The 25,630-nt window shown below is 49.3% G+C and overlaps 1 protein-coding gene and 1 long non-coding RNA gene across 2 annotated transcripts in view; one reads left to right on the forward strand and one right to left on the reverse strand.

The window, feature by feature from the left end:
* The window catches only part of LOC134983707 (zinc finger protein OZF-like), a 314,293-nt gene that overhangs the window by 107,939 nt on the left and 180,724 nt on the right, over positions 1 to 25,630 (reverse strand). The window lies entirely within an intron of this gene.
* Positions 608 to 24,657, forward strand: LOC134983691 (uncharacterized). Its single transcript, XR_010191673.1, has 3 exons — positions 608 to 653; positions 23,192 to 23,380; positions 24,623 to 24,657. It is a non-coding gene; the product is annotated as an uncharacterized LOC134983691 (long non-coding RNA).

Here is a 25,630-nt window from a genome sequence, read left to right on the forward strand (position 1 = left end):
CTGCTCCCCCTGTATAATAATATCAGGACACCACAGGCTGCTCCCACTGTATAATAATAATATCAGGACACCACAGGCTGCTTCCCTGTATAATATTAATAACAGGACACCACAGGCTGCTCCCCCTGTATAGTAATAATAACAGGCAACCACAGGCTGCTCACCCTGTATAATAATAATAACAGAACACCACATGCTGCTCCCCCTGTATAGTAATAATAACAGGCAACCACAGGCTGCTCCCCCTGTATAGTAAGACGCCATTACCTGATCTCCACGGACACTGCGAGGCTGCAGCAGTCGATGAAAACTCACTTCCTGTATGTGGTACGCACTGTCCGGAAGTAAGGTGGACCGCACAGGCCGGAAGTAGGGTGTGATTGGCACAGGCGCTTCCTGGTGACTGGACCCTCCCCTCCTACAGCCCGGCCACAGCCCCGCCCTCTGTAATAACTAATACCATATATGTCCTCAGTGCAGGAGGCCGGCGGCCATTTTCTTGTAGACCAGTCCGGCAGTACCAATAGGTTCGCTGGCCGTGTAGTGACGTCAGGAGCGGCGGCCATTTTCCCCTGGTCTGAGCTCCGCCTTCCTTCTATCATTCCCACAAGGCAGCAGGAGCAGAGAGCAGCCATTGCTGTGTCTGGCAGCAGGTAATGATATTATTATTATTATTCTATAGGCTGAGCAGCTCTGGTGTCAGGTTCTGTACTACAGGGGGAGCAGCCTCTGGTGCCTTGTTATAGTGCAGCTGGAGCAGCCTCTGGTGCTGCATTGTCCCTGTACAGGTGGCTGACACTCTAGTGTCCTATTACCGTAATACAGGTGGCGCAGACCCCGCCGTTACCGTAATACAGGTGGCGCAGACCCCGCCGTTACAGTAATACAGGGGGCGCAGACCCCGCCGTTACCGTAATACAGGTGGCGCAGACTCCGCCGTTACCGTAATACAGGTGGCGCAGACCCCGCCGTTACCGTAATACAGGTGGTGCAGACCCCGCCCTTACCGTAATACAGGTGGCGCAGAACCCTCCGTTACCGTAATACAGGGGGGCGCAGACCCCGCCGTTACCGTAATACAGGTGGCGCAGACCCCGCCGTTACCGTAATACAGGTGGCGCAGACCCCGCCGTTACCATAATACAGGTGACGCAGACCCCGCCGTTACCGTAATATAGGAGGCGCAGACCCCGCCGGTACCGTAATACAGGTGGCGCAGACTCCGCCGTTACTGTAATACAGGTGGCGCAGAACCCACCGTTACCGTAATACAGGTGGCGCAGACCCCGCCATTACCGTAATACAGGTGGCGCAGACTCCGCCGTTACTGTAATACAGGTGGCGCAGAACCCACCGTTACCGTAATACAGGTGGCGCAGACCCCGTCGTTACCGTAATACAGGTGGCGCAGACCCCGCTGTTACCGTAATACAGGTAGCACAGACCCCGGTGTTACAGGTGGCGCAGACCCCGCCGTTACCGTAATACAGGTGGCACAGACCCCGCCGTTACCGTAATACAGGAGGTGCAGACCCCGCCATTACCGTAATACAGGAGGTGCAGACTCCGCCGTTACCGTAATACAGGTGGCGCAGACCCCGCCGTTACCGTAATACAGGTGGCGCAGACCCCGCCGTTACCGTAATACAGGTGGCGCAGAACCCACCGTTACCGTAATACAGGTGGCGCAGACCCCGCCGTTACCGTAATACAGGTGGCGCAGACCCCGCCGTTACCGTAATATAGGAGGCGCAGACCCCGCCGTTACCGTAATACAGGTGGCGCAGACCCCGCCGTTACCGTAATATAGGAGGCGCAGACCCCGCCGTTACCGTAATACAGGTGGCGCAGACCCCGCCGTTACCGTAATACAGGTGGCGCAGACCCCGCCGTTACCGTAATACAGGTGGCGCAGACCCCGCCGTTACCGTAATACAGGTGACGCAGACCCCGCCTTTACCGTAATACAGGTGGCGCAGACCCCGCCGTTACCGTAATACAGGTGGCGCAGACCCCGCCGTTACCGTAATACAGGTGGCGCAGACCCCGCCGTTACCGTAATACAGGTGGCGCAGACCCCGCCGTTACCGTAATACAGGTGGCGCAGACCCCGCCGTTACCATAATACAGGTGACGCAGACCCCGCCGTTACCGTAATACAGGTGGCGCAGACCCCGCCGTTACCGTAATACAGGTGGCGCAGACCCCGCCATTACCGTAATACAGGTGGCGCAGACCCCGCTGTTACCGTAATAAAGGTAGCACAGACCCCGCCGTTACAGGTGGCGCAGACCCCGCCGTTACCGTAATACAGGTGGCACAGACCCCGCCGTTACCGTAATACAGGAGGTGCAGACCCCGCCATTACCGTAATACAGGAGGTGCAGACTCCGCCGTTACCGTAATACAGGTGGCGCAGACCCCGCCGTTACCGTAATACAGGTGGCGCAGACCCCGCCGTTACCGTAATACAGGTGGCGCAGTACCCACCGCTACCGTAATACAGGTGGCGCAGACCCCGCCGTTACCGTAATACAGGTGGCGCAGACCCCGCCGTTACTGTAATACAGGTGGCGCAGACCCCACCTTTACTGTTCTGTCCTGTGGCATTATACTATACAGGGGGAGCGGCCTGTGTTGTCCAAATATATGGGGGTTGGTATGTGTTGTCATAGTATACAGGAGGAGCGGCCTGTACTGTCATAGTATACAGGAGGATTGGCCTGTGTTGTCATAATATACATGGGTAGCATCCTGCGCCATCATAGTATACAGGAAGAGCGGCATGTGATGTCATAATATACGGGGGAGTGGCCTGCATTGTCATAGTATACAGGGGTAGCATCCTGTGCTTTCATAGTATACAGGGGGAGCGGCCTGTGATGTCATAATAATTGGGGCGTGGCCTGTGTTGTCATAGTATACAGGGGTAGCAGCCTGTGTTGTCATAATATACATGGGTAGCATTCTGCGCCATCATAGTATACAGGAAGAGCGGCATGTGATGTCATAATATACGGGGGAGTGGCCTGCGTTGTCATAGTATACAGGGGTAGCATCCTGTGCTTTCATAGTATAAAGGGGGAGCGGCCTGTTATGTCATAATAACTGGGGCGTGGCCTGTGTTGTCATAGTATACAGGGGTAGCGGCCTGTGTTGTCATAATATACAGGGGTAGAATCCTGTGCCATCATAATATACAGGAGGAATGGCGTGTGTTGTCATAATATACAGGGGTAGCATCCTGTGTTGTCATAATATACAGTTGTAGCATCCTGTGTTGTCATAACATGCAGGGGTAGCTTCCTGTGTTGTCATAATATACAGGGGAAGTGGACTGTGTTGTCATAATATACAGGGGTAGCATCCTGTGTTGTCATAGTATACAGGGGGAGTGGCCAGTGTTGTCATAGTATAGAGGGGTAGCATCCTGTGCTATCATAGTATACAGGGGGAGTGGCCAGTGTTGTCATAGTATACAGGGGGAGCATCCTGTGTTGTCATAGTATACAGGGGGAGTGGCCTGTGTTGTCATAGTATACAGGGGGAGCATCCTGTGTTGTCATAGTATACAGGGGGAGTGGCCAGTGTTGTCATAGTATATAGGGGTAGCATCCTGTGTTGTCATAGTATACAGGGGTAGCATCCTGTGCTGTCATAGTATACAGGGGGAGCGGCCTGTGTTGTCCAAATATATGGGGGTTGGTCTGTGTTGTCATAGTATACAGGGGTAGCATCCTGTGCTGTCATAGTATACAGGAGGAGTGGCCTGTGTTGTCATAATATACATGGGTAGCATCCTGCGTCATCATAGTATACAGGAGGAGCGGCAGGTGTTGTCATAATATACGGGGGAGTGGCCTATGTTGTCATAATATACAGTGGTAGATTCCTGTGCTGTCATAATATACAGGGGGAGCATCCTGTGTTGTCATAATATACAGTGGTAGATTCCTGTGCTGTCATAGTATGCAGGGGGAGCAACCTGTGTTGTCATAATAATTGGGGGGTGGCCTGTGTTGTCATAATATACAGGGGTAGCATCCTGTGTTGTCATAGTATACAGGAGGAGTGGTCAGAGTTGTCATAATATACAGGGGTAGCATCCTGTGCCATCATAATATACAGGAGGAGTGGCGTGTTGTCATAATATACAAGGGTAGCATCCTGTGCTGTCATACTATACAGGGGGAGCGACCTGTGTTGTCATAGTATACAGGGGGAGCGTCCTGTGTTGTCATAGTATACAGGGGTAGCATCCTGTGCTGTCATAGTATACAGGAGGAGTGGCCTGTGTTGTCATAATATACATGGGTAGCATCCTGCGCCATCATAGTATACAGGAGGAGCGGCGGGTGTTGTCATAATATACGGGGGAGTGGCCTGTGTTGTCATAATAGTCAGTGGTAGATTCCTGTGCTGTCATAGTATGCAGGGGGAGCGGCCTGTGTTGTCATAATATACAGTGGTAGATTCCTGTGCTGTCATAGTATGCAGGGGGAGCAACCTGTGTTGTCATAGTATACAGGAGGAGTGGTCTGAGTTGTCATAATATACAGGGGTAGCATCCTGTGCTGTCATAATATACAGGGGGAGCGACCTGTGTTGTCATAATATACAGGAGGAGTGGTGTGTTGTCATAATATACAGGGGTAGCATCCTGTGCTGTCATAATATACAGGGGGAGCGACCTGTGTTGTCATAATATACCGGGGTAGCATCCTGTGTTGTCATAGTATACAAGAGGAGTGGTCTGAGTTGTCATAGTATACAGGGGTAGCATCCTGTGCTGTCATAATATACAGGGGTAGCATCCTGTGCTGTCATAGTATACAGGAGGAGCGGCCTGTGCCGTCATAATATACAGGGGTAGCATCCTGTGCTGTCATAGTATACAGGGAGAGCAGCCTGTGTTGTCATAATATACAGGGGTAGCATCCTGGGCTGTCATAGTATACAGGGGTAGCATCCTGGGCTGTCATAATATACAGGGGTAGCATCCTGGGCTGTCATAGTATGCAGGGGGAGTGGCCTGTGCTGTCATAATATATGGGGGGTAGCCTGTGTTGTCATAGTATACAGGTAGAGTGGCCTGTGTTGTCATAATATACAGAGGGAGTGGCCAGTGTTATATTATACAGGGGCGAGTGGCCTGTGTGTCATAATATACAGTATAATATACAGGAGTAGCATCCTGTGCTGTCACAGTATACAGGGGGAGCGGACTGTTTTGTTATAATATACAGGGGGAGCGGCCTGTGTTGTCATTATATACAGGTGGAGCGGCCTGTGCTGTCATAGTATACAGGGGGATCATCTCAGTTTCGAGTTGGTGCCTGCAGTAGCAGGTCACCGAACAGGAGGGCTGCCCTGAAAAGCTTTTCTCTTGCGTCCTAGTGGATACTGGGGTCTATTACTTTAGTACCATGGGGTATAGATCGGTTCCACTATAGCAGTGGTTCTCAAACTCGGTCCTCAGGACCCCACACGGTGCATGTTTTGCAGGTAACCCAGCAGGTGCACAGGTGTATTAATTAATCACTGACACATTTTAAAAGGTCCACAGGTGGAGTTAATTATGTCACTTGTGATTCTGTGAGGAAACCTGCAAAACATGCACTGTGTGGGGTCCTGAGGACCGAGTTTGAGAACCTGTGCACTCTAGCCTGGCACTTAAAAACTTTTAGTGTGTATGTGTGTGCTGGCTCCTCCCCTCTTTGCCCCTCCCACCAGATTCAGTTTAGAAAAATGTGCCCAAGGAACCGGATGCATTTCTCTGGAGCTACAGAGAGTTTCCTTTATTTTTATTGTATTTTATTATTTTCAGGTAGCTCTGGTTGGCAGACAGACCACCTGCTTCATGGGGCTAATGGTGTGTACACACGGCGAGATTTTTTCGGTAGCTAAAAGAGAGAGACAGATACCAAGAAGGCTTCTCAGCTCCCTCTAGTGGTTTCACTAAGAAATGTAAAATTACTCAGAGGTTTTTAACTACGTTTCGCCTCCCAGCTGAGGACAGGAAGGTATGGGACCCCCCAACCCCCCCGTCAGTCAATACGTTGGTATCCAGGGGCTATATACCTGAAAGAGCCGGCTGACCATAACATTGAGACCATGCTCAAGGCAATTTATACAGCAGCAGGTGCAGCACAACAGCACAACACCCCACAATAATTTGTGGGTGGAATTCCAGGGCGGTAGTCAAGTGGTCTGATATGGTTATTGAGTTTATACTCTCTGGTCATTACTCTGCTCCAACATATACAGGATGCTGCAAATTTTATGAGCGAGGCTATTAAAGATCTTCCCTTTCTGCAGCGGGGTACACTGGTATTCCACAGGGAATAACATTGGGGTGTAGAGTTGGATCTTGATGTGAGGCACCAACAGGCTAAAGCTTTGACTGTTCCCAGGATGCATAGCGCCGCCTCCTCTATAACCCCGCCTCCAGGCACTGGAGCGCAGTGTGTAAGTTGGTGCCTGCAGTGCAGGCAGGTTACAGGGGGGGCTGCGCTAGGCAGCCCTGAAAAGAGCATTCTAAGAAGAAAGAAGACTTCAAGGGCCGCAGCACAGGCACTCGGTGCTATATGTCATGCTGACCTTCCGTGCTGCGACTCCCTCACCTCCCCCAGCGGCGCTGTATACTCCTGTGCCCTGGTTACCGGGTACTTACAGCGGAGGTGCTCCGGTCCCATCAGGCACACATTCCGCCGTTGCTCTCCTGGATCGCGTGGCAGCATCATCGGGAGGAGGTAAGAGGGTCCCCGAGGCGGGACCCGCCGAAATCGCAATCCAGCGCAGTCTCCGGAGACAGTCCGCCCTGCTGGTGTGGACACTGTGGCCGTGCAGGGACCCCACTATATCCACCAGGGCAAGGGGCACAGGTCAGATTTACTAAATCCGTTTAGTATAGGCCCCGCAGTACCCGGTGGTGAAGACCAGCAAGAGGATAAGGCTCTGACCTGTAGCCCCTCCCCCAGCCCCAGGCGCCATTTAGAGTAAATGTTCCCGCCCCGGAGCTGCATCTCTCTCTCTCCCCCACTCCCTGTCAGCGTTTGGGCGCCATTACACACAGCTGCGCTGATTCTGGGACTGCTGGGCGATGTCTCCTCTGTAAAGCCGCCTGTCTCATCAGCGCTGTGCATTTACAGGACACTGAAGTATTCTACATGTCGTTTAGACAGTGCATACATTCAGGGATATTTAATACAAGTATCCTGTGATATACACCCAGTGGTTACTGTGCATTGTTATACAGGTTGCGTATCCCTTATCCAAACTGCTTGGGACCACAGGTATTTTGGATATGGATTTTCCCGTATTTTGGAATAATTGCATACCATAATGAGATATCATTGCAATGGGAGCTAAGTCTAAGCACAGAATGCATTTATGTTTCATATACATCTTATACACACAGCCTGAAGGTCATTTAATACAATATTTTTAATCACTTTGTGTATTAAACAAAGTTTGTGTACATTGATCTATCAGAAAACAAAGGTTTCACTATCTCACACTCACTCAAAAAATTCAGTATTTCAGAACATTCTGTATTTCGGAATATGTGGATATGGGATACTCAGCCTGTATCTGTATACGTACATACATAGCTTTACTTAGTATTGCTAGACCAGTGCAGTTTTATTATTGTTTGTAATAATTCCTGCATTGTACATGTGACTGTGTGTGCCTATAGCTGCTGTGTGGTTCCTATTCTGTGTATCTCACACATATTGCTATCACTATATTCTGTACACTGAGGGGGGCTAAGTGCGTCAGTGTTTCACAGGATAGGGCAATCTGCTACCGGGACCGGGATCGTCGTACAGTCTGTCTCCTGGGTGCTCGGGTACGGCACACTGCAGACCGAGTACAAAGATTGTTGGGTGGGGCCGGGAACTACCCGGCGGTCTTGGTGCACATTTGCACCAACGACAAAGTTAGTGGTAGGTGGGATGTCCTTAAGCTGATGCCACGGATTGCTCGGAGGAAAACGTTGCAGCTGAGGGTTCAGGTATTGTGGGTTCTATACCCCCAGTCAGCCTGCAGCACTGGGGGCACACGAAGACCCACCTTGGTCTGCTTTTTCCAATTACTGATTACGCTAGACTTAAGCCCCCTATGGGACCTCCTGTGCTATTGCAGCCACATATTGTCCCTGCAGTTAGTCCGCCATGGGCAGATACTCTGTCAACTCAGTTACAGCAATTAAATCAGTCTTTGGTTAAATAAAAACCTAACCCTCACCCTCCTAGGACCAAAGGGTCATCTAAGCGGGCCGTTACTTACACACAATCCACGCATGTTTCGGGTACTTCATCCGTATACACTGACCCCTCAGACACTGATGCAGGTGCTTCTTATGGGGAATCTATTACACAGGTGGATGTTCCTGACCTCTTGGAGGCTATCAAACTGATTCTTCAGATTGATGATGAATCTTAATCTCCGCATACGTCTAAGAAACCCGATAAGTTCAAATGTCAGAAGGCCACTAAATTAGTTTTGCCCCATTCTGACCATTTAGTTGACATACGTCAGGAATCCTGGGAGTCTACAGGAAAGAAATTCTCCCTGTCTAAGAAAATACTCATTATCCCCTCGCTGCTGTCACAACTGAGGGATGAGGCTGACTGAGGGGAGCCTCAGATGTAGGGGTTGGCATATAGGTGAACCGTGGAGGTGAGATTAGGTTCCTAGACATACTGGATGATTAGAACACCATGAACCCTCAGATGTAAGGGCTGGCATGTAGGTGAACCGTGGAGGTGAGATTAGGTTCCTAGACATACAGGATGATTAGAACACCATGAACCCGAAGGCGTTACCACAACAACGGAGTAAAATTATAACAGTCAGTTTATTGGACACAGTATAACTCCTGGCAATGAGATATCTTCAACAGTGAGTGCAGAATGAAATGCAGTACAGTTCCTGGGAGTGCAGCTGGTATTTGTGACTGTGGCTATGCAGAACAAGATGGTAAAGTCCTTGCCAAAATCTGGAGTTGGAAAGTCTGTGACCACAGCTAACCGCTGTAATGAGGAACGACAAGTACCGCCCAGTAGGTGGTAGACAGGAGACTGGGACAGGCACTGATACACTGAGGCTGAAGAGATGTAGATAGGATTGCCAGAGACTACTGGACGGACCAGGTGTGAGGAAAGATGTGCTGAACTCACCACTGGAGCAACAGTTCGATGGTGAGCATCGATGGATACTGTGGTTCGATGTTGTGTGGAATAATATGCAGAGTGATATATGAATACCGCTGGAGATGACGTGAAGCACCGCTGGATTCAGATGGTAACACCAATCAGTGCTGGAAGCTGAGGGTGATGTGAGTGACGCGCTGGAAGCTGGAAGCCAGTGACACTTTACCACAGAAGCTAGTGAGCGATGCTGTAGATAATGGCAGCCATAATGATACCAGGACACCGCTGGAAGCTGGAGGCAGAATAGAACCAACGCTGGAAGCCAATGTCAGGACCGCAGTAGAAAGCCAGGAATCAGAGCTGGAACACTGCAGGAGTCAGGCTGCACCGCAGGATGGTGATTGGTGCCGGTCTCTTGGAGAAGCTGAACACAGGAGCTGGAATCCCTGGAAAGTCAAGCTGAGAATTCACCAAACAGGACAGGCATGTATGCAGGATTGACAACCAAAGCAATGACCCTTATCCAGCCCTGGAGCAGGATATTTATACCAGCTGGTGAGCAGGGATTGGCTGGATAATTACACAGAGCCCAGACTGCAGTGGATAGGCTGAAAACAACATGTGATGCAAAACAAACATGGCTGCGCCAATGTCTGAAACTGGAGGGAAAGTCTGTTTGTAATTAATGTGTGAGAATCGGCAGTAATGGCGGCGGAGGCCGCAGAGGGCAGGAGACGCCATACTTTAAACAGATGGATGTTTTGTGTAATGTTGCCATGTCAGAGCTGCTGCGATCACAGAGGAGAACCTTGAGATACAGATATGCAGCGCGCTGCCCGCAGACAGCGCAGGTGGAACCCTGGCCTGGAACGCTGGGCCAGTCTCAGAAGGCACTTACCAGGTAAATAATGGGGGCTAATAACCCGGATCGTGACAGCTGCAGAGTTAAGTAAAAATTGGGAAACACCGCCGCCGGTGGATTCACAAGTGGCGCGTCTGGTGGTGTTATCTATTCTACCTGTCACTTCTGTCACCTCTCTGAAGGAACCGACGGATAAGTGCATGGAGGGTTGCTTAAAGTCTATTTGCACTCTTGCGGGTGCTGTGCATAGACCTACTGTAGTGGCTTCTTGGGCTGCGAAGGCTATTAAAGCCTGGATTCAAGAAGTTGAAGTGGAGCTACCTTCTAATTTTCTGATATTGTCAGACAGTGACTTTCATATATTATCACAGCCTCTTATTATATTCAGGAGGTGGCCTCTGATGCCGGTGTCCTGGCGGCCAAAGCATCTACTACGGTCATTATGGCTCGCCAGATTCTGTGGTTGTGGTCCTGGTCTGTGGATCTGGACTCTAAAAATACCTTGGAGGTTATCCCTTTTAAAGGAGACATCCTTTTTGGGGAAGATCTGAACAAGATTGTTGCTGACTTAGCGTCTGCTAAAACTGCATGTCTGCGTCGTACTAATCCTTTGGTTCCGAAGGCTAAAAGTACCATCTTTCTTTCCTTTCGACCTCCAAGTAAAGAAAAGGGTCAGGCGTACCCGAAACAGGCACGCACTTCCAAAACCTCTAAGCCCAAACCTAAACGTTCCTGGGCTTCCCATCAGCCTGCTTCCAAACCAGATAAGCCTGCTGCATGACGGGGCGGGCCTCCCCTTGGGGGATCCCAGGGTGGGAGGCCGACTACTATGGTTTGCCCAGGTATGGTTACAGACCACTCAGGACTCCTGGGTAAGGGAAGTCATCACTCATGGATACGCCATCTCTTTCAAGAAACGTCCCCTCGCCAGTTTTCCTAGACAAATATACCTTCGGATCCGGTGAAAGCAAAAACTCTCCATTTGGTGGTACAATCCGTCCTGGACACAGGAGTGATAGTGCCAGTGCCTCTGGCTCAGAGAGGCAGGGGGTACTATTCAACATTGTTCCTAGTTCCGAAACAGAATGGTTCCTCCCAGCCCATTCTCAACCTCAAGTCTTTGAACAAATTTGTGTAGGTATCCAAGTTCCGTATGGAAACTCTTCGCTCTATTGTTCTGGCCTTGGAGCCCGTGGACTATATGGTATCCCTGGACATACAGGATGCTTACCTACATATACCTATTGCCATGTCACATCAGCAATACCTGCGGTTTTCTATTGGCAACCTACATTATCAATTCCAGGCCTTACCTTCTGGACTGACCACGGCTCCGTTAATCTTCACCATGGTCATGGCGGTTATGACGGCTCTGCTCCGCTGTCAGGGTATCTGGACGACTTGTTGATCCTGGCAAACTCCCCAGAGGTTCTCCTCCATCATCTGGAACTGACGGTCCAATTCCTACAAGAACATGGGTGGCTCATCAACTGGAAGAAATCCTCCCTGGTGCCTGCTCAGAGCATGGTGCACCTGGGGGCATTGTTGGACACACACAACCAACGGTTGTTCTTGTCCCAAGAGAAGGTCCTGCAGCTTCAGGACAAGATAAGATACTTCCTTTCTTGTCCGTGAGTGTTGGTACACTCGGCGATGCAAGTACTTGGCATCATGGAGTTGGCTTTCGACATGGTAGAGTACGCTCAATTTCACTCTCGTCCTCTGCAGAAGCTAATCCTGGTCAAGTGGGATGGCCTGCCTCACCGGATCAGATCTAACACGATCTCCTTGATTCCGGAACTTTATCTGCCACTGAGCTGGTGGCTACAGGACCAACAATTGAGCAGGGGTCATCCCTTCTGGATCTCCAACTGGGTCCTTCTAAAGATGAATGCCAGTCTGCGGGGTTGGGGCGCGGTGTTATAGCAACACTCTCTTCAGGGTCGGTGGAACAGGGAGGAATCTCTTCTTCCAATAAATATTCTAGATATGCTTTGATACTGGCCCTGCCTCTGTTACAGAACAGGCCTGTTCAAGTAAGGTCGGACAATGCCACCACAGTGGTGTACATAAATCATCAAGGCAGCATGCGAAGCCACATGGCAATGATGGAAGTGTCAAAGATTCTTCAATGGGTGGAACGCCATCTGCCAGCCATATTGGCAGTGTTCATTCCTGGGTCCTCAACTGGGAAGCGGAGGTCCTCAGTCGTCAGGATGTACACACCGGAGAGTGGAGCCCTTCAGTCAGAAGTATTTCAACTCCTAGTGTACAAGTGGGGCCTACCATATGTAGACCTGATGGTGTCTCGACACAATCACAAGGTTCCGGTCTTCGGTGCAAGAACAAGGGATCTTCAAGCAGCGTTCATGGATGCACTGGCAATTCCATGGAACTTTCGGCTGCCGTACGTGTTCCCTCCGGTGTCACTTCTGCCCAGGGTGATAAGGAAGTTCAAGCAAGAAGGAGGAATACTACTTCTGATCGCTCCAGCGTGGCCCAGACGGCATTGGTTCTTAGACCTACAGGGTCTCTCGATAGAGCATCCTCTTCTGCTTCCGCAACGCCCAGACCACCTCATTCAGGGCCCCTGTCTCTACCAGGATTTGGCCCGACTGGCTTTGACGGCGTGGCTCTTGAAGCTTCAGTTCTGAGGGCCAAAGGTTTTTCTGAGGCGGTCATTCAAATGATGTTGAAAGCCCGTAAACCGGCTTCGGCTTGGATTTATTATAGAGTCTGGAATTCTTCACCCTGTGCGCGGCTAAGAATTTTGATGCATACAAGTTCAGTACTGCCAACCTTTTGGCATTTCTGCAACAGGGCCTGGAATCAGGCCTTTGTCTGGCCTCCCTCAAGGTTCATGTCTCAGCCTTGTCGGTGTGGTTTCAGAGAAAAAATTGCGACTGTGCCTGACGTTCATACCTTCACTCATGGTGTTTTACGGATTCAACCTCCCTATGTTCCTCCTGTGGTTCCTTGGGATTTGTTGGTTGTTCTGGATGCCCTACAAGAGACTCCGTTTGAACCTCTTGAGCCTGTGGACCTTAAATGGCTTACACTTAAGGTCTTGTTTTTGCTGGCTATTGCCTCTGCTAGATGGGTTTCAGACTTGGGTGCCTTATCCTGTAGGTCTCCCTTCCTGATTTTTCACCGTGACCGTGCGGTTCTAAGAACTCGCCCTGGTTATCTACCTAAGGTGGTGTCATCTTTCCACCTTAACCAAGATATTGTGGTTCCGGCCTTTATCTCTCCTGATTTGTCCTCCAAAAAGCGGTCTTTGGATGTGGTATGGGTTCTCCGTATCTATGTGAAGAGAACCGCTACCTTAGGAGATCTGATTCTCTCTTTGTTCTTTTTGGTTTTCACAAACATGGCTGGCCTGCGAATAAGCAGACCTTGGCCATATTGATTAGTATGGTGATTGCACAAGCTTATTTACAGATTGGAGTTCCAGCTCCTTCTACTATCAAGGCCCATTCTACTCGGTCTGTTGGACCTTCTTGGACGGCCCGCCGTGGAACGTCCCTCGAACAATTGTGCAAAGCGCCTACGTGGTCCTCAGTGAACATGTTCATTAGGTTCTATGCCTTTTATATTCTGCCTCCCAGGATGCTTCCTTTGGACGCCGGGTTCTTGTGCCCACTACAGTGCATCCCTCCCATGAGGAACTGCTTTAGGAGATCCCCGATGTTATTCCCTGTGGTATTCAGTGTACCCCGCTGCAGAAAAGGAGGTTTATAGTAAGAACTTTCCTTTGTTTAATCTCTTTCTGCGAGGTACACTGGATTCCACAAGGCACCCACCCTGACGCACTTAGCTTCTTTGGGTTTGTATGTCATTAGCAGCTGGTACTTTCTCCTGTCGTAAGAATGTGGTGTCTGTGGCTACTAACTGTTGTCATCTCTTTTACCTGCACCCCAATGTTATTCCCTGTGGAATCCAGACTGAGCAGTGTTGTCAGCAATCTGCTTCACAGTCAGCCACTGCAGATATATCAACCGACTGAGCAGTGTCGGCAGCAATCTGCTTCACAGTCAGCCACTGCAGATATATCAACCGACTGAGCAGTGTCGGCAGCAGTCTGCTTCACAGTCACTGCAGATATATCATCAGATTGAGCAGTGTCAGCAGCAGTCTGCTTCACAGCCAGCCAATGCAGATATATCATCAGACTGAGCAGTGTCGGCAGCAGTCTGCTTCACAGCCAGCCATCACAACTCAGGAGACCATACCGATTTGGGTGTCGGCTTTAACAGGATTTATGGCTGACCTATCCTCAGAATTGGCAGCTGCCAGGAGAGATAGGGAAATCCTTCATTCGCACACATTACACACCCCATTACACACCCCTGAGCCTATCTGAGAGCAGAATGCGGCAAAGAGTTTTGATTTTTAGTCATGGACAGGGTAACAAAAGAACGGTTACTCCCTGCAGTACTAAAATCGTGGTGATATGCCACCTCTAGAGAGAGGCACATTTGAGGAAGCTGAGGAGAAAACAGGCTAAATCTTCCTCACAAGGGCTTGAATCTCTACTAGAGACTGTGATGGGAGTCTCACAATTACCCAAGAAGAAAGGTGAGCTGCAGCAGCCTTCATATTTGGTAGACAAGAGAGTCCCTGTGTGACCTTCTGGTATCACTGGAACTAGATAGCCACAGTTCAAAGTCGGATAAGAAGTTTAAATCCCTAGGACAATTCTACTTTCTTTTCCTTTTCCTTTTGACAATAGGGAACTAGGGAAAAATCCACTAACAGTGGATCCTTCGGTAACCCAGTTATCAAAGCCGATCGTACTTTTGATCCCAGGAACTCTCTTCCTTAAAGAAATGCTTATACATAAAAATCAGCAGTCTATCTCTGAGCTTACGGGGTTTAGAGGTAGAGCCAGGGGAGCCTCAAACGCAGAGGTGCCAGAGGTCATAGATGTCGGGGAGCCACTACTACCCATCAGAACCTGCAGCAGGACTCCCTCCCCTATTCTCAAGGATCCCAAGGTGGGAGCGTGTCCCAGAATTTTCAGTCACATCTGGGAAGGCACCTGCTGAGATGCCTCGGTCAGGGACCTGATCTGGGGGGGGTTACAAACTAGAGCTCGATACTCCTCCTCTCAGAATTTTCCACTCAGGTTGGCAGCTTCCCCAGAAAAACAGGTAACTCTGCAAGCGGCTATTCACAGGCTCCTGGAAGCAGAAGTCATTGTTCCAGTTCCAACACATCAAAGGAACTGTTCTCAAATTTATTGGTGGTCCCTAATGACGGACAACTCGGTCAGTCACATCCTGCATCTGAATTCCCTGAATCCATACCTAATAGTCTACGAATTCAAGAGGATTCACTAACGGTGGTAATCGCGGCCTTGGAAGAGTCTTAGTTCTTGGTGTCATTTGATTTTAAGAACGCATAGCTCCACTTCCCAATCTGACCTACACATCAGGTACTCCTACGGTTTGTCCCAAAGAACTCTCAGTGTCGGATCCAGGCACTGCCCTTTGACCTCTCGACAGCCCCGAGGGTCTTCACAGACGTAATAGCGGAACTGATTTCTCTTACGTCCTAGAGGATAGTGGGATCCACATTAGTACCATGGGGTATAGACGGGTTCACTAGGAGCCTTGGGCACTTTAAGAAAATGATAGTGTGCGCTGGCTCCTCCCTCTATGCTCCTCCTACCAGACTCAGTTTAGAAAATGTGCCCGAAGGAGACGGTCACATCTCTGGAAGCTCCTGAAGAGTTTTCTACATTTAGTTTCTGAGTTTGTTATTTTCAGGCAGGACTGGTTAGCACCAGCCTGCCTGCTTCGTGGGATTTAGGGGGGTTAATGGCCCAACCTCTCTCAGGGTTAATGGTCCCGTTCCCCGCTGACAGGACACTAGCTCCTGAGGGAACTATTTGCAAGCCCCACCACGATGAGCGTACATTCCCGCTGCATGACGCCACCCCTAACAGAGCCAGAAGAATGAAGAGTGGTGAGTACTAAGCCTGCGTCCTAGTTAGTGGTTCGCCGGCCATTATGGCTGAGCAGCAGACACAGTACCTAGACTGGCAACAAAGACATAAAAGGAGTTGGTATCCATTTTATGCACATAAGACATACAGCCAGTATAAAGAAGAACGGGAAGACTGCGTGCCATTGAAGGGGCGGGGCTTCAGCATGAGCCGATCCAGCAGCTCACAGGCGCCATTTTCCCTACTGCAGCTATACAGACGCTGACTGACAGGGAAGCGCAGCTCCTCTGGAGAGACTCCAGATTACTTCAGCGGTACCCGGGGGTCATAGCAGGGGAGAGCGATTATTAGTGTACGAAGTCCTTAATCTAGGTTATTAGTCTGCGACCCGGCTAAGCTTGACATCAGAGATAAGGGCGCCGTGTGCTGGTTCCATAATCTCTGTGTCTCCCTGGAAGGGCTCTTTGTGGGTTAATTGTGCATTTAACCTTTTCCTGTTTTTGTGTGTGTGTGTGTGTGTGTGTGTGTGTGTGTGTGTATGCTGTCACTATACAGTATGTCAGGCAAAGAGCGTGTTTCATGTAAGGAACAGCGTTCCTCTTCCCCAGGGGGTCACTAGTGTGCACTCAGTGTAGTATCCCTTCCCAGGCTAGTGGGGCTGAACCCGCATGGCTGGACTCCATTAGGGGAATGATTTCTTCCATTTATACTAAGTAAATCTCGGGGGCTAATTCAGACCTGATCGGTGTTGTGCATTTTGATCACAGCACAGCAGGGATCAGGCCTGAACTGCCCAGCGACTGACAGGCAAAGGCGGTCGCTGTGCGGGCCAGCGGCATTTAGCCGCCATTTAGGGGGTGCGGTCCGTGCAACGCAGGCGTGCCCGGATCGTGCCGTGGGCGGGCAATGGCGGCTGTGTGATGTCACACGCAACCGCTGCGACCTGAGCAGCGATGAGTAACTCCCAGCCAGTGCGCGAGAACTGCGCTGGCTGAGAGCTACTTTTACAGTACAAAAGCATGGCCGCTGTGCGATGCTTTTCTACTTGTACGACAGGGTCGGGCCTGACATGCTGGGCGGACTAGCCCTGTGCTGGGCATTCCCTCGCATGTCAGAGAAGCTGGTCGTAGTTGTGCTAAAAATTTAGCACATCTACGATCGGGTCTGAATCACCCGCTCGGAACGAGAAAGAGACACAATACTTAAGACAATCAAATGTTACAATTAAGACAATCCATGTCTGAGTTTCTGAAAAGAGACTCAGTACTGAAATCAGCGTCTCAGTCCCCTGCCATTTTCCGCAAAAACGTACTTTGGTCCATATCCTGCAGTCTGCCTCTGATGATGAGGGATCGGACATGGAGGAGGGTGAGGTGGACTCAGAGATGGGGGAGGGTACTCTGTCGCAGGGAATAGAGGCTCTCATAGAAGCTATCAGAGAAGTTCTGAATATCCCTGATAAGGTGACGGATGAGATTGAGGAATCTCATTTTAATATAAAGAAGAAATCCTCAGCCACTTTTCCTGTGTCAAATACCCTGTTTGAAGAACCATGGGTAAATCCCTAAACGGTTGTTATCATCTTTTCCTTTTCCTCCTGAGGATAGGAAAAAATGGGAAAATCCACCAATAGTAGATGCATCGGTCTCCAAGCTCTCGTGAAAAATTGTATTGCCTGTCCTGGGTGCAGCCTCCCTAAGAAACGGCTGATTGCAAAATTGAGACTACACTTAAATCTTTGTATACAGCTGCAGTGGTGGCCCAGAGACCCACTATAGCATGTGGGTGGATTACGCAAGCCATTGCTAAATGGTCAGGTAACATAATTGAGGGGTTAGATACCTTGCCTCAAGGGGAGATTATTTTGCTCCTGCAACATATACAGGACTCTGCAAACTTTATGGTGGAAGCTATAAAAGAGATAGACCTGCTTAATGCATGCACTACAGCTATGGCAGTGTCGGTACACAGGGGTTTATGGCTACGCCAGTGGACTCCAGGAAAGGCGTGGAAGGCCTACCTCTCACAGGCAAGTCCTTATTTGGAGATGAAATGGATCTCCAAAGCTACTGTGGGTAAGTACACATACCTTCCTGCTGCAGCTCCTCCAGCTAGGAAGACCTCTTCAGCACCCAACTAGGGAGGCCAATCCCGGGCCGTTTTTCCAATCCCGGGGATCGGGATTGAAAAATGCTCAATCCCGGGATTCCCGGGATCCCGGGATTGTACTGTGTATGTATAATAAATATATATATATATATATATCTTATGGTACATACAGCCTGGCACTCTGCTTCAGGGAATAAAGTGATGTAAAGTGAGGCTGAGGCTGAGCCGAGCGCTAGTGCTCAGCGGCGCTGCCCGGTCAGGATTAGTAGTGCGCATGCGCAAGTGAATCCCGGGATTGAAGGCTCCAATCCCGGGATTCAAATCCCAGCATTTTTGGCCTCAAATCCCGGGATCCCGCCGATGCCGATCCCGGGATTGGCCACCCTACACCCAACCTACAGTCCTTTCGGACGGCCAAGTATAGGGGCAAGGCCAGAGGTTCTTCTGCCGCCGCCAGACGTGCTAGAGGTAAACCACGGAAACTTGCTACTTCAGGGTCGCAGGAACAGAGTTCAGGCTCTGCTTCCTCAAAACCTTCCGCATGACTGTGAACCGCAATGCCTGGAAGTCTGTCTGGTGGGAGCACGGCTAAAATTCTTCAGCCACATCAGGACAAGATAGTGCCAGGATCCCTGGGTCTTAGACCTTATATCCCAGGGCTACAGACTGGAGTTCCAGGAGCTCCCACTTCACAGATTCTTCAAATCAGGTTTACCAGATTCACAAGGTGCAAGAATAACCTTACAGGACGCCATTCAAAAACTGTTACAGACCCAAGTCATTGTTCCAGTTCTACCTCATCTACAAAACAAGGGTTACTATTCCAGCTTGTTTGTAGTTTCGAAGCCGGACAGTTCAGTAACACTGATTCTGAATCTCAAGTCATTGAACCCATACTTATGGGTGCTCAAATTCAAGATGGAGTCTCTGAGATTGGTGATCTCAGGTCTGGAGGAGGGGGAATTCCTAGTGGCTCTGGATATCAAGGATGCGTACTTTCATATTCCGATCTGGCCGATTCACCAGACTTTATCTTCGATTTGCACTGCAGGACTGTCACTATCAGTTCTCTCCACGGCACCAAGGGTGTTCACCAAAGTGATTGCATAGATGATGTTACTACTCCGCAAACAAGGAGGGAACATAATTCCGTACCTGGACGATCTTCTGATAAAGGCAGTGTCCAGGGAACAACTGTTGGAGAGCATTGCCCTCTCGACCAGACTACTTCTGGCTCATGGGTGGATTCTGAATTTTCCAAAATCTCACCTAGAACCAATGCAGAGGCTTCAGTTCCTAGAATGATACTGGACACAGAATCTCAGAAAGTATTCCTCCCCTTGGAAAAGGCAATTGTAATCCAGTCGATGGTTTGGGCTGTCTTGAAGCTGACTTGAATCGCAGTGCATCTCTGCATACGCCTTCTGGGGAAAATGGTGGCTTCTTACGAAGCAATTCAGTATGGGAGGTTTCATGTGAGACCCTTCCAGCTGGATTTGTTGGACAAATGGTTCGGATCACATCTTCACATGCACCAGGGGATTCTTCTGTCCCCAAAAGCCAGGATCTCCCTCCTGTGGTGGCTACAGACTGCTCACCTTGTTGAGAGCCGCAGGTTTGGGATTCAGAATTGGATACTGCTAACCACAAAAGCAAGCCTTAAAGGTTGGGGCGCAGTCACCCAGGAGGTAAAGTTTCAGGGAAGGTGGTCAAGTCAGGAAGTCATCCTTCCAATAAACATCCTGGAACTCAGGGATATATACAACGCTCTTCAGCAAGCTGCATTTCTTTTTCAGAATCAGGCTATTCAGGTCCAGTCGGACAGTGTGACGGCATTGACGTACATAAACCAACAGGGCAGAGCCGCAATGTCAGAGGTGTCAATAATTCTCCTCTGGGCGGAAAAACATGCAATGGTATTGTCGGCGGTCTTTATCCTGGGAGTGGACAACTGGGAAACAGACTTCCTCAGCAGATACGATATGGACCCGGGGGAATGGGGCCTTCGCCTGGAGTTGTTCCAGTGGTTGACACGTCGGTGGGGATATTCACCGATAACTCGACTCAACAATAAACTCAAGCGGAATTGTTCCAGGTTGAGAGATCCACAAGCAGTGGCGGTAGACGCTCTGGGAACTCTGTGGGTCTACCATCTAGTGTACGTGTTTCCTCCACTTCCTCTGATCCCAACCATTCTAAACAGAATAAAAAGGGAAAAGGTTCAAGCAATCCTCATTGCTCCTGACTGTCCATGAAGGGCCTGGTATGTGGATCATCTTGAGATGCTCCTCGAAGATCCGTGGCCTTTACCTCTTCGCGAGGATCTTCTACAACAGGGCCCGTTCGTCTATCAAGACTTACCACGGCTACATTTAACGGCATGGAAGTTGAACGGCTGATTCTAGCCAGGAGAGGGATTCCTGACAAGGTCATTCCGACTATGATCCAAGCTCGAAAGGGGTTAACGTGTAAACATTACCAACGTTTCTGGAGGAGAGCAGACAATATTCTACTGGGGGAATTTCATCTGGGACATTTCCTGCTTTTTCTGCAATTGGAAGTGGATGTGGGCCTACGCCTAGGCTCCATAAGAGTCCAGATTTGGGCCTTGTCTGTTTTCTTTCAGAAACAATTGGCTTCTCTCCTTAATGTCCAGATGTTCTTGAAAGGTGTTCTGCACATCCAAGTTCCAGGGATGTGCTGTCAGGGGAGGCAGTGCCTCTTCTGCCATACAACAGATACAGAGTTTTTATTATAAAAATCATCTGGACAGTACAAAGTAAATATTTCTAACTTGTAAGTATAATCTTTGTATTCGTCAAATAATTTTTATAATCTAGACTCGCGTGTGTTGCGGTGCTCCAGGAAGACACAGAGAGGCGTGAGGCAGCATCAGCCTTCCCTGTGATAGTAAGGACTGCCTAGTGCAGGGGGGCGGGGCTCTATCGTGGCCAATAATCTCACAGAGAAAACAGACCACGGGAGACGGCTACTACATCTGCCTCAATGATGATCAGCTGGCCTATCCAGGACCTGACCAGGAAGTTCAGATAGCTCACTTCCGACAGAGCACGCGGCACTGCCGCTGCCTTCATGCTCCTAATCCTCCAGTGCTCTGGCTCGGTAAGGTCCTGTAACATCCCTTTTCTGTGCCTCAGCTCTATATACTCTATACTGTATACAGTGAGTATGATCTGCACTGTTATCACACAGCTGATCTACCCTTCTCTCATGGGTAACCTGAGCCTGCCTGCCGCCCTACACTGGTGCAGAGGACAAGGCTCATCGGCACTGGCAGCACACCCCTGTGCACAGCATGCAGCAGTCTATGTGTGATACTGCTGGCTGGGACCTCTGCACAGGGGAACCGCAGGAGTTTGGCTCTGCACTGCAGTGCACCATTCCTGCTGCTCTAGGTCTATTAATGCTGCACACTACTAATCTGCAATTGTGTGTGGCCCTCCCATAGGCATATCATACTTGTTGTTTTGATAAATTAAATGGATTACTGTAAATAAGTGTTGGACAAAGTGATAAATCAATGCCCTCGAATAGCCACTGGCACTTCAGGAGCTGCACTGACTGTTATCTGGTGTGTACAGTACTGCATGTAGCATACTCTGCACATTTCTACTGTGTGTGATTAGTGGGAGTGGCCTAGGTGGGACCTGTTGCTACAGTATGTGTCTGTTATATAGAATGCAGTTAGTGTGTGTATAGAACACTTTAAGGTGACTCCTCTAGTTAGTGTTGTTTTGTAGTGTTGCCCTCTAAAAATGAAATAACATTAACTGCAATTTGTGTTGTTATTTTTAGTTTTGTGTGTGATTTTACCACATAATTTCCAATATGTTTTTTCTTCTATTTGTCTACGTTGCATAACTGGAATAAAAAGTACTGTACCGTTACTTTGTATGCTCCCTCTTCACAATGCCGTAACTAGGCATTTTAGTACTGAGTACAAGAAACAGCACTGGCGCCCCCCTCCCCCCAATACAAGATAGGGGCAGTAGGTGCGGGGGAAAAATATATATGGGCGTGGCTTCATGGGGAAGGGGCGTGGCCACACAATAATACCAATTCATACTACGGTGCACAGTAGTCTCCATTATTCAAATTACGCTGCACATTAGCGCCACTACACCAGGTAGAGCCCTTTTTACACAGTACGGCAGACAGCGTCCCTCTTTTTACACATTACAGCAGACAGCGTACCTCTTTTTACACATTACAGCCGACAGTGTCCCCCTTTTTACACATTACAGCAGACAGCGTCCCCTTTTTACACATTATAGCAGACAGCGTCCCCTTTTTACACATTGCAACAGACAGAATAGATAGATAGAGAGAGACAGACAGATACTTACCATCTCTTTGGTTTAGCTGCTGTGGTGAACCTACCCAATCAGCGCCTGGAGACAGTTACCCTCGGGTAATTTTCCTTTTTTTGAATTATACAGGGAAATGACTGAGGAAGTGAGGGGATCTCGGAGTGTGATAGTAACGTCACATATATCTATAGTAATAATACAGGGACATGACTGGAGAGGTAAGGGGATCTGGGAGCGTCACAGTGACATCACTTATATCTATAGTAATAATACCGGGACATGACTGGAGAGGTAAGGGGATCTGCGAGCGTCACAGTGACATCACTTATATCTATAGTAATAATACTGGGACATGACTGGGGAGGTGAGGGGGTCTGGGAGTGTAACAGTGACCACTTATATCTATAGTAATAATACAGGGACATGACTGGGGAGGTGAGGGGATCTGGGAGCGTCACAGTGACATCACTTATATCTATAGTAATAATACTGGGACATGACTGGGGAGGTGAGGGGGTCTGGGAGTGTAACAGTGACCACTTATATCTATAGTAATAACACAGGGACATGACTGGGGAGCTGAGGGGATCTGAGAGCGGCACAGTGATGTCACGTATATATTTAGAAATAATACAAGGACATGACTGTGGAGGTGACGGGGTCTGGGAGTGTAACAGTGATGTCACTTATATCTATAGTAATAATACTGGGACATGACTGGGGAGGTGAGGGGGATCTGGGAGTATATACATTGGTATTTGATGTTTCCCTCATTACACAGGATTACACAGTAGTGAAGACATCCAGTGAGTGTAAGACACCCAGCAGCTGTCCACTTGTGTCAGGAGGACTGAGCAGGACTAAGAGCCCCATCACAGTGCCTCCTCCTTACTCGCAGATGCATGAGAGACACAATGACCAGAAGATCCTGGAAATCACCAACAAGATCATTCAGCTGCTGACTGGAGAGGTGACTGCTGGGAATGGGGTATTATACAATAACACCAGGGGACGTGTCTGGGTGATGACTGGAGAGGTGACTGCTGGGAATGGGACATTATACAGTAACACCAGGGGATGTGTCGGTGATGACTGGAGAGGTGACTGCTGGGAATGGGAAATTATACAGTAACATCAGGGATGTGTCTGGGTGATGACTGGAGAGGTGACTGCTGGGAATGGTACATTATACAGTAACACCAGGGGACGTGTCTGGGTGATGACTGGAGAGGTGACTGCTGGGAATGGGGTATTATACGGTAACACCAGGGGATGTGTCTGTGTGATGACTGGAGAGGTGACTGCTGGGAATGGGACATTATACAGTAACACCAGGGGACGTGTCTGGGTGGTGACTGGAGAGGTGACTGCCAGGAATGGGACATTATACAGTAACACCAGGAATGTGTCTGGGTGATGACTGGAGAGGTGACTGCTGGGAATGGGACATTATACAGTAACACCAGGGGACGTGTCTGGGTGATGACTGGAGAGGTGACTGCTGGGAATGGGACATTATACAGTAACCCCGGGGAATGTGTCTGGGTGATGACTGGAAAGGTGACTGGTGAGAATGGGGCATTATACATTAACACCAGGGAATGTGTCTGGGTGATGACTGGAGAGGTGACTGCTGGGAATGGTACATTATACAGTAACACCAGGGGATGTGTCTGGGTGATGACTGAAGAGGTGGCTGCCGGGAATGGGACATTATACAGTAACACCAGGGGACGTGTCTGGGTGATGACTGGAGAGGTGGATGCCGGGAATGGGACATTATACAGTAACCCCGGGGGACGTGTCTGGGTGATGACTGGAGAGGTGACTGCCGGGAATGTGCCATTATACAGTAACACCAGGGGATGTGTCTCAGTGATGACTGGAAAGGTGACTGCTGGGAATGGGACATTATACAGTAACTCCGGGGGATGTGTCTGAGTTATGACTGGAAAGGTGACTGCTGGGAATGTAACATTATACAGTAACACCAGGGGACGTGTCTGGGTGATGACTGCAGAGGTGACTGCTGGGAATGGGACATTATACAGTAACACCGGGAGATGTGTCTGGGTGATGACTGGAGAGGTGACTGCTGGGAATGGGGCATTATACAGTAACACCAGGGGATGTGTCTGGGTGATGACTGTATCACTGTGTGTGTCAGGTTCCTATAAGGTGTCAGGATGTCACTGTCTATGTCTCCATGCAGGAGGGGGGAGTATATAGAGGAACACAGGGGTCTGTGTGAATACAGGGACATGACTGGAGAGGTGAGGTGAACTGGAAGCATCACTGTGGCATCACTTATATCTAAATTAGTAATGCAAGGACATGACTGGGGAGGTGGGGCAGATCTGGGAGTGTCACAGTGATGTCACTTATATCTATGGTAATACAGGGACATGACTAATGAGGTGTGTGGCTCTTGGAGCTATACAGTGAAATTACTTTTATCTATAGTAATAATACAGGGACATGACTGGGGAGGTGAGGGGATCTGGGTGCGGCACTGTGACATTACTAATATCTATAGTCATAATACAAGGATATGACTGGGCAGTTTAGGGAATCGGAGCGTAACAGTGAGGTCACATATCTATACTAATAATACAGCGATGTCATTGTCACTTATATCTATAGTAATAATATAGGGACATGACTGGGGTGCGGATGGGATTTTGAAGTGTTACTGATAAGTAACTTATATCTATAGTAATAATAAAGGGACTTGACTGCGGAGGTGGGGGGATCTGGGAGCATCACAGTGAAATCACTTGTATCTCTAGTAATAATATAGGGACATGACTTGGGAGGTGAGGGGATCTGGGCGCGTCACAGTGACATCACTTATATCTATAGTAATAATACAGGGACATGACTGGGGAGGAAAGGGGATCTGGGAGCGGCGCAGTGCTGTCACATATCTATAGTAATAACACAGGGACATGACAGGGGAGGTGAGGTGATCTGGGAGTGTCTCAGTGACATCACATATCTATAGTAATACAGGGACATGACTGGGAAGGAAAGGGGATCTGGGAGCGGCGCAGTGATGTCACATCTATAGTAATACCACAGGGACATGACAGGGGAGGTGAGGTGATCTTGGAGTGTCTCAGTGACATCGCATATCTATAGTAATACAGGGACATGACTGGGGAGTTGAAGGGATCTGGGAGCATCACTTTGATGTCACATATATCTATAGGAATAATAC

This window comes from Pseudophryne corroboree (genome assembly GCF_028390025.1).
Source record: "Pseudophryne corroboree isolate aPseCor3 chromosome 3 unlocalized genomic scaffold, aPseCor3.hap2 SUPER_3_unloc_21, whole genome shotgun sequence".
NCBI classification, from domain to species: Eukaryota; Metazoa; Chordata; class Amphibia; order Anura; family Myobatrachidae; genus Pseudophryne; species Pseudophryne corroboree.